The sequence below is a fragment of the Pinus tabuliformis genome, chromosome 7, assembly GCF_031772625.1.
Source record: "Pinus tabuliformis cultivar Carrire ecotype Pingquan chromosome 7, CPIR1, whole genome shotgun sequence".
NCBI classification, from domain to species: Eukaryota; Viridiplantae; Streptophyta; class Pinopsida; order Pinales; family Pinaceae; genus Pinus; species Pinus tabuliformis.
Genome location: NC_142293.1, coordinates 1614552323 through 1614562764, shown reverse-complemented (window position 1 = coordinate 1614562764; position 10442 = coordinate 1614552323). Strand labels below are relative to the sequence as shown.

At 38.3% G+C, this 10442-nt stretch overlaps 2 pseudogenes; both read right to left on the bottom strand.

The window, feature by feature from the left end:
- Positions 1–3439: 3439 nt before the first annotated feature.
- LOC149254384 (zinc finger CCCH domain-containing protein 48 pseudogene) lies at positions 3440–4414 on the bottom strand (annotated as a pseudogene).
- Positions 4415–7245: 2831 nt separating this feature from the next.
- The window catches only part of LOC149254383 (zinc finger CCCH domain-containing protein 17 pseudogene), a 38333-nt pseudogene continuing 35136 nt past the window's right edge, over positions 7246–10442 (bottom strand).

Here is a 10442-nt window from a genome sequence, read left to right as displayed (position 1 = left end):
TTTAATTGAAACGATCAGCGGTGGATGAATGAGATTTTACATTAGGTTGTACTGCGAAATATAAAACATGTACTAGTGGTGGATTCAACGTGCAGGGAATATCAGCGAAATAATGTACTTTAGGTTGTATGCCGAAATTATTAGGGATTTATCAAAGTTTAAGAGATGCTGATATTTTTTTGGCTATTGATTATGTACGTGTTTGACTGTAGGGCAGACAAAATACATCATGAACCTTTGATTTTTTTTGAAGGGTTGGAGGAAATTGTATGGTGGCTGTAGAGCCCATCAAGATGGTCTTCTATTGGAGGAATTAGAAGATACTCTAAGATTGTGTTGCAGAAAGATTAACCATTTTCTCTATTTAGAAGCTTTGGTGTGGGACCGATATAGAATTAAGTCATACATTGATTACAGAGGGAATTCACTTTATATACCATTTATCTTTTAAATTTCTAAAGACTTGAATCTTTAAGTCCTTTTAAGTTTAATCCTGGTTAATTAGAATACGAGGGGTTTTTAAACCGAGTAAAAAGAGATTGGAGATATTTTGATGTTTCTTATCAATTTGCTTTCAATTTCACATCTAAAAAAGTCTTAAATTTATTTGAAAATAACGGAAGAACATAGAAGACTTATTTCACTAAAATACCAAATTATTTCAATGTATAAGAATGAAACTTATTTTCAAATGACTTTATCATTTAACATTTAATTTAATATATTATAAAACTAATACTAAAAACATAAAACTAATATTTTAATTATAAATTTGTAAATTGATTAATAATGTTTTATTTGAAAAATATAAAATAGAGAATATGTCAAACTATTTGATTACGTGATTCATATCATTTGTTTTAGAAATGAAATTTTACTTATATGTTATATAATGAAAATTTAATATTTTTAAAATGAAAGGTGATTAAAATTAGCCATTTATATATGATTTTATATAATAATAAAAAATTAGAAGTTTTGAAATTGATTTAGCTTTTTAAAAAATAATATAGAATAAAATGTAGGTATCTCTCTAAAGAGAGAATACATAATTAAAGGCAAAAAAAATTTAAAAACAAATAAATTATATTAAAAACAAAACATCTTTTTAGTTATAGTGAGCTTAATGGTTAAGGGTGTGTGTTTCTTTTAAAGAGGTTATAGTTTCAAAACCAAAGGGGTAGAGTATGTATACCTTTTTAGACTTAGAAGTTAAATGACTATGCGGAGGTGGATCTCTTATCCCACAAACAAAAAATCTCACACACCAATTTGGTGTCTAACTTGACCATGAACTTAAAATTAGATAATAATAAAAATAATAATATATGAATATTAATAAATAAAAAACAATAAAAACATGAAAATGGTATACATTTTAGTATCTCCATTAAAGCTCATGCTCATGGGAAAGAACAGTTGTCAAAGGGCAACTTTGAAAATGAAAAATTACAGTGAACTTGTTGCAAACAAGATACAATGAGGTTTGATAATAAAAAGATTTACAGTGAAGTTGTTGCAAACAATATGAAATGAAATAAAGTGGAAAAGTTTTGTTGTAAAAATCTGAAGATCCACACAAATGCAATGGTACTGCAACGCGATGTAATTACTCCACTACTACTTGTCATCTTATTAGACTGTGCCACTCATCTAATGGTTCCTTCCTAAAGACATTTTCATGTGCTTAGATTGCACCATTAATGTAAAGATTAGAGAAGTTCTTTCATTGAAGATCTCCAGTCCACCAATCGAGTTCAAAAGGCCAATGAATTACCACTGCGTTGATATGTATAGCATGCAGGGATGGCCTACCCTCTAAAAGATTGAAACATGATTGACATGCCCTAAATGAATATTCATATGATCAGATCTTCAATCTAGTGGCACGCATTATTATTCAACTAGCTGACATCTTTTGGCGCAAATAATTATTTTGTTGTTAAAATGCTATGAATTATAATTTTAAATTAGCAGTGGCATGTAAACAACATAATAATTCATACTTTAGGATGAAAATAATCATTCCACATGGATATTGCTGGCCATTGAGTGGTGGATGTTGTCGTCTTCCAGCCAGGACAGATTCGGGGTATAATAAAAGGTAGTGGCAGAGAAGTTTGTATAGCATTGGGTTCAGGTTGCACGAACCATTAGTGTCTATAGTGTGCACTTGCTCTACATCTCACCTAGTTGGACCAAAAGCTGCAACCATCCAGTGCTATGCCAAACATAATTGTTGGACGATGGACTTCCACGAAGGGATCTTTTTACTTGAAATTAGGGAGGGAAGGCCAATAGTTGTGTGGCCTTCCTACATGGATCAAAAATGACATCTCAAGTGTTAATTCAGCTGTACCACGTATGTCACTCACTTGCCTCCACATGTCTTTTTCGTGGAGTGGACCCCACTTTTGTGTTTTGGCGCTGTTTAGGGTTCCTTCGATTACTCAACCTTGTTTCACTCCCTATTCATTTATGTTCATGGCCGAAACCTTCTCGTTATGCTCCACAAGTGGTTGTGTGTGAGGTCTTCGTTTATGGTGAGGTGAACCTTTGTTATCGCTTGTTATGGCATCTTGTTTGCTTGGTGCATTGTATTGTTTGGCTGTTGCGGTGTGTTGTTCAGCCGCAGAGGTGGGGGTGTGGGCATAGTAAAGGGTTTCGTTGTTCGACTGCTATGGTGTGTTGTTCGACCGCAGAGGTAAGGTGTGTGCGGAGTAAAGGGTTTTGGCTCTTGGGTGGCATCGCGTTGCTATAGGGTTGTATGTCGTCGATGCTGATTCGGAATTGGAGGGACCTTTGTTCGATTTCTCTCGCTTGCTTGACCTTGTTTGACCCGACACTGGACACCATGGTCGACTTGTTGTAGAAGGTGTTATCACAAAACCAGTACTAGGGGCTGCAACCAGACAAGGTTTCATGTAACTGTTTCAGACCAGACTTTAGATTAGGAATTAGCCTTCCTAATCAGAGAGGGCTCTCTCACAACTCTTGATAAAATCCTTTAAACACTAGATGGCTAACTCTTTATTTACTTATGAAAGCATAACTGGTTGGAAACACATCAAACTAGCTCTCATTGGGCTATGGAGTCTATAATATCAAGTAAACAAGGAAAAACACAGTGACCTCATAGAAATCAAGGCTCTTAGCATTACATGTCAAACATATTTCACCAAAACATAGCTTGCTGTATACACAGGAAGTCAGAGCATATATTTATGAATTCTGAGTGATTGCATACAACAAAACCATAAAATAACATAAAGTACCACACATCATCACTACATTTGATCATGACAATCCTTCGAGAATCTTGAGAAGAGAATAACTCTGTTTTACTATTACTGTCAAAAAAAGGTCTTACAATGGCCCAAAACAACACTGTTTTTCTATAAAGTATCCAACAGCACCTCATGATCAAATGCGCCGCCTTCTAAGAGACCACGAATTCTGTATTTCTGAATATCGACAATAATGCCAAACTGGATTTGATTCGGGCTCCAACTTCAATAACCGTCTTATGGTGCTCTCGACCTCCCTCATTCACCGGTACCATGATATGCTCCATTCCATCACCAGTGAAAAATAATCCACCAGGTCCAATCTGAAGTGCTCGCACTTCATTTCTTGAGAATCCTCTACCTCGTTCATGAAACGATGGCAAGTCATAAAGGCGCACACTCTTATCATTGCATGAACAAAGCAAAATAGGTTTGGCTTGTTCATCATTCATTATGCACAGCGCAAGAACACCATGTTCTTCAATACGAGTGTAAATCTCTTCAAGAGCCATAGTTGATGTAGCAGCCCAAACCTTCACTGTGCCATCCAAAGAACACGACAAGAGAAATTGGTCCCAACAAAGAAGAGACATTACAACTGATGTGTGATTTCTCAAGGTTTGGATACATTGAAAAGTTTCCAGGTCCCAAACTTTTATTGTGTGGTCCATAGAGGCAGAGTAAAGTTTGTCTTTCTGTGAGACTAATGAGACAACAGGCAACATATGCCCTGTGAGGGAAGTTGCAGGGTCAAATGTATTGGTTGTAGGATTAAACTTCCATGCTAAAATGGTGCCATCATGTGTTCCAGCCAAAATCATTTGATCAGCGATCACCAGAGCATGCACTTGTCCATTAGGGTTGTCTAATAATAGCTCTGTCAAGTTGACGGTATTCAAAGCCTTGACAGCATTACGAAGGCCGACAAAAAGCCACGGACCTTCACTTAGAAGGCATCCAACTCCACTGTCGTCGCCTAAGGGGATATTTGTTCCCTGTCCTGTATGGCAGTCCCAGGCTATAAGCTTATTATGTCGGCCAACAGAATAGAGTTTGGCAGAGCCTAAATGCGAAAGAAAAGAAATTCCTCGAATAGACTTGTTATCGTGGCCAACCAGCTTAGTCATGAAAGTGACATCGGAACCTCCAATAAAATGGGAGTGCAGATATCTGCAGTCGTCTTTTGCATACTTGCAATTGTCTGCAAGCCAATAACGGCATGCTTTATCCTTTTTGTTACAGGTGCACAAAGAAATCAATAGTCCACTTCAAATATCAGTTCGAGCCACATAAAGACAAGACTATCATATAAAGAAAAACAGATTCACATTGCATCCTTGGAGTGTCTGGCATAGCATCAACCTGTGTGTGAATTGTGTCCTCCTCAGCTAACACACTTTAAAAGTTTGAACTAGTGTCATCCAGAAATATGTCTAACCATTCCTTAAATGGCGCACTATCTCCAGTTGTATCAATTAAAATCTTAGATGAAATTTTGATAGTAAATGTAAATTTGCATCAATCCCCTCCACTGGCTTTGACTGATCTTCTGATTGCACTTCAATGTCACCAGAGTAACCAGGGGAGGGATTCTTCTTTGTAGGAGATAAATCACCCATGAGCCAGAATTCAGAGATAACTCCATTAATGTACTTGATGCCAATCCCACAATAGCTGCATCATCATAGGGTGCCTCCTTGGACACACTGTCACTGCTCTCATCAACATTCCTGGAGGGAAACAAAACTCTATACAATAGGCATGCTAGGATTTGGACCTTCACTTAGAACTCGAACCAATTCCCAATTTCGTAGCACGCTACGAAACCACGCAAACAGGCAGCGCTGCGAAACTGCTAAAATAATTCAGGCGCTGCGAAAACACCCAATCTTTAAGCTAATCTAGAAAATTTTTAACTACAGCATTTTCAGTGATAACAGTGGCTCCACTAGGGATAGTGTGCCCCTGTGGTACACTAAGAACATGCAGCTCCAGTGCCTTATCCATTTTTGACAAACTAAAATTTGCTTGACAAGCATGGCTGTAGGAAAAAGAAAACTATATCTACTGAGAAATGCTCAGTTGACCTTGAGCTTATTTTGCATTTACCTACCTACCTACCCTAACAATTCAAACTTCACTTGTAGCTCAAGCAACATGATATTTCCAATAAAGCCAATCAATTGTCTTTTCTGATATGGGAGGCTCTTGACTGCATTCAACCTCAACATAACCATGGTAGTGGGATGACCAACTCAACTCATAATATACTTGATCTTCATAATGCAAATGAAAATGAAAGACCGGAGTGCAAAGCTTGTCCATATATTCACTTACAGGGTCCAAGAAGACATGGTTATGTTGATGATCGTCATAATATTCCACCTCTTTAGACAACTGATTCACAACCACACAAGGTTCCTCTGATGTGCTATCCACTTTTCTATTTGACAAGTTTTCCAACTGCCTTTCTGAATCATTCCAACAAACAATGGAATTTTCCTCACTATTATGATTATTATTTGGAGTAAGCTGCTGCAAGGAATTACAAAATTGAGCAAGCTTTTCCTCTGCCTGAGGGTCATAGAAAATTTCCTCCAATATTTCTTCTTGCTGGGTGCAATTAATTTCGTCTTCATTATGATCTGAAGCCCGACAAATTTGCTGCATCTCTACATCAATATCAAAGGATAAAACATGGTTTTCACAGGTTAACTCTTGTTGCTCTTCATGCGGCGCTTCATGGAGTGTTATACCTTCTTCTTGGTGCTGAAAAACATTGTCATGAAGAGCCTCTAAAATTTCTTCATCTGTAAATTCATCATCACCATAATAATCCTCCAAGCACTGAATAAGATTCAAAGAATGCCTACAGCAATCTTTGAGCAGCAACAAAGAAGGATAACATTCTTTAAACATTTCACAGAACGCATCATGGAAATCAGCAAGAGAAGATAATGAATCATTTTCCAAACTTTTATACCAAGACCATGCCTCTCCTTCTAAAGTAGCCATAAACATCCTCATGAGACAATCTTCAGGGAAATGAACCTTAAGACTGCGTACATGTATGTGAAACTTAACCAAATGGAGAGCAGCATCATCCTTCTTTTCATCTTTGAATATTGGAAGATCATCCAACCAATCAACCTTTGGCATAGGATTTGGAAAACCAGGGATATGAGACCGATTCATAGGAGCATACCTGGCATTCTTTCTTGCAGTGGAATCCATCTTGAAACTTCATCAAGCTACTGATCTTCTAGCAGTGGAGTCACCTTCTAATTTGTTCTTTGATGTGTGGAGTCGCCAAGGTAGTTCTGCAGCCTTGAAAATCATTTGAACTCCTGCTACCTTCAGAAATTCAATCTTAAGCTCCCGGCAGACGCACCAAAATGTTATCACAAAACCAGTACTAGGGGCTGCAACCAGACAAGGTTTCATGTAACTGTTTCAGACCAGACTTTAGATTAGGAATTAGCCTTCCTAATCAGAGAGGGCTCTCTCACAACTCTTGATAAAATCCTTTAAACACTAGATGGCTAACTCTTTATTTACTTATGAAAGCATAACTGGTTGGAAACACATCAAACTAGCTCTCATTGGGCTATGGAGTCTATAATATCAAGTAAACAAGGAAAAACACAGTGACCTCATAGAAATCAAGGCTCTTAGCATTACATGTCAAACATATTTCACCAAAACATAGCTTGCTGTATACACAGGAAGTCAGAGCATATATTTATGAATTCTGAGTGATTGCATACAACAAAACCATAAAATAACATAAAGTACCACACATCATCACTACATTTGATCATGACAATCCTTCGAGAATCTTGAGAAGAGAATAACTCTGTTTTACTATTACTGTCAAAAAAGGTCTTACAATGGCCCAAAACAACACTGTTTTTCTATAAAGTATCCAACAGCACCTCATGATCAAATGCGCCGCCTTCTAAGAGACCACGAATTCTGTATTTCTGAATATCGACAATAATGCCAAACTGGATTTGATTCGGGCTCCAACTTCAATAACCGTCTTATGGTGCTCTCGACCTCCCTCATTCACCGGTACCATGATATGCTCCATTCCATCACCAGTGAAAAATAATCCACCAGGTCCAATCTGAAGTGCTCGCACTTCATTTCTTGAGAATACTCTACCTCGTTCATGAAACGATGGCAAGTCATAAAGGCGCACACTCTTATCATTGCATGAACAAAGCAAAATAGGTTTGGCTTGTTCATCATTCATTATGCACAGCGCAAGAACACCATGTTCTTCAATACGAGTGTAAATCTCTTCAAGAGCCATAGTTGATGTAGCAGCCCAAACCTTCACTGTGCCATCCAAAGAACACGACAAGAGAAATTGGTCCCAACAAAGAAGAGACATTACAACTGATGTGTGATTTCTCAAGGTTTGGATACATTGAAAAGTTTCCAGGTCCCAAACTTTTATTGTGTGGTCCATAGAGGCAGAGTAAAGTTTGTCTTTCTGTGAGACTAATGAGACAACAGGCAACATATGCCCTGTGAGGGAAGTTGCAGGGTCAAATGTATTGGTTGTAGGATTAAACTTCCATGCTAAAATGGTGCCATCATGTGTTCCAGCCAAAATCATTTGATCAGCGATCACCAGAGCATGCACTTGTCCATTAGGGCTGTCTAATAATAGCTCTGTCAAGTTGACGGTATTCAAAGCCTTGACAGCATTACGAAGGCCGACAAAAAGCCACGGACCTTCACTTAGAAGGCATCCAACTCCACTGTCGTCGCCTAAGGGGATATTTGTTCCCTGTCCTGTATGGCAGTCCCAGGCTATAAGCTTATTATGTCGGCCAACAGAATAGAGTTTGGCAGAGCCTAAATGCGAAAGAAAAGCAATTCCTCGAATAGACTTGTTATCGTGGCCAACCAGCTTAGTCATGAAAGTGACATCGGAACCTCCAATAAAATGGGAGTGCAGATATCTGCAGTCGTCTTTTGCATACTTGCAATTGTCTGCAAGCCAATAACGGCATGCTTTATCCTTTTTGTTACAGGTGCACAAAGAAATCAATAGTCCACTTCAAATATCAGTTCGAGCCACATAAAGACAAGACTATCATATAAAGAAAAACAGATTCACATTGCATCCTTGGAGTGTCTGGCATAGCATCAACCTGTGTGTGAATTGTGTCCTCCTCAGCTAACACACTTTAAAAGTTTGAACTAGTGTCATCCAGAAATATGTCTAACCATTCCTTAAATGGCGCACTATCTCCAGTTGTATCAATTAAAATCTTAGATGAAATTTTGATAGTAAATGTAAATTTGCATCAATCCCCTCCACTGGCTTTGACTGATCTTCTGATTGCACTTCAATGTCACCAGAGTAACCAGGGGAGGGATTCTTCTTTGTAGGAGATAAATCACCCATGAGCCAGAATTCAGAGATAACTCCATTAATGTACTTGATGCCAATCCCACAATAGCTGCATCATCATAGGGTGCCTCCTTGGACACACTGTCACTGCTCTCATCAACATTCCTGGAGGGAAACAAAACTCTATACAATAGGCATGCTAGGATTTGGACCTTCACTTAGAACTCGAACCAATTCCCAATTTCGTAGCACGCTACGAAACCACGCAAACAGGCAGCGCTGCGAAACTGCTAAAATAATTCAGGCGCTGCGAAAACACCCAATCTTTAAGCTAATCTAGAAAATTTTTAACTACAGCATTTTCAGTGATAACAGAAGGTATTTAGAGCTTGGCGTTGCCGTTCAGTGGTAGGATTCTTCATCTTGCCAGCCATACTTGCAATTGTGTTTGTCAACGCCTCTATTTGCTCAGTATTGATTATGGCTTCAATTCGTGGCTTATGTGGCTAAATTGGCAGCTTTTGTGGCTTAGGTTGAAAAATAAAATTGGGGTTTATGCACTGGTTGGCTTTTTTGGTTTTTTGTTTGCCTTGTGTGAATGTTTGCAGTATTTGTGGCTTCAATTCATGGCTTATGTGGCTTAATTGGTGGATTATGTGGCTTAGGTTGAAAAAAATTGGGGTTTTTGCACTGGTTGGGTTTTTTGGTGGCTTGTTTGCCTCCTATGAATGTATGGAGTATCTGTGGCTTCAATTTGTGGCTTAATTGGTGGCTTCAGTGACTTAGCTTGAAAAAAAGGTTTGGGGTTTATGCACTGGTTGGGTTTTTCGGTAGCTTGTTTGCCTTCTGTGAATGTATGGAGTATTGGTAGCTTCAATTTGTGGCTTCTATGGCTTAGGTTGAAAAAAAAATTGGGTTTTTGTTTTTCCACTGGTTGGGTTTTCGGTGGCTTGTTTTCCTTCTGTGAATGTATGGAGTATCTGTGGCTTCAATTTGTGGCTTATGTGGCTTAAATGGTGGCTTATGTGGCTTAGGTTGAAAAAAAATTGGGGTTTATGCACTAGTTGGGTTTTTTAGTGGCTTGTTTGCCTTCTGTGAATGTATGGAGTATTTGTGGCTTCTGTGGCTTTGGTTGAAAAAAATTGGGGTTTTTGCACTAGATGGGTTTTTTGGTGGCTTGTTTTCCTTCTGTGAATGTATGGAGTATACGAGGCTTCAATCCATGGCTTCTATGGTTTATGCTGAAAAAAAAGTTTGGGGTTTATGCTTTGGTTGGGTTTTTTGGTGGCTTGTTTGCCTTCTGTGAATGTATGGAGTACCCGTGGCTTAATTTGTGGCTTTTGTGGCTTAGGTTGAATTTTTTTTGGGGGATTTTGCACTGGTTGGGCTTTTTGGTGGATTGTTTGCCTTCTGTGAATGTATGGAGTATCTGTGACTTCAATTCATGGCTTATGTGGCTTAGGTTGAATTTCTTTTGGGGTTATTTCACTGGTTTGGATTTTCAGTGGTTTGTTTGCCTTCTGTGAGTGCCTGGAGTACTTGTGGCTTTAATTGGTGGCTTTTGTGGCTTAAGTTAAAAACAAAAATGGGGTTTATGTACTGGTTGGGTTTTTCGATGGCTTGTTTGCCTTTTGTGAATGCATGGAGTATCTGTGGCTTCAATTCATGGCTTCTAGTGGCTTCTGTGGCTTAGGTTGAAAAAAACAATTGGGGTTTTAGTACCATAATAATTATTTTGTATAACAGTATCTGCATAATCCACTGAGTTGCTCGAGTGAGTCTCT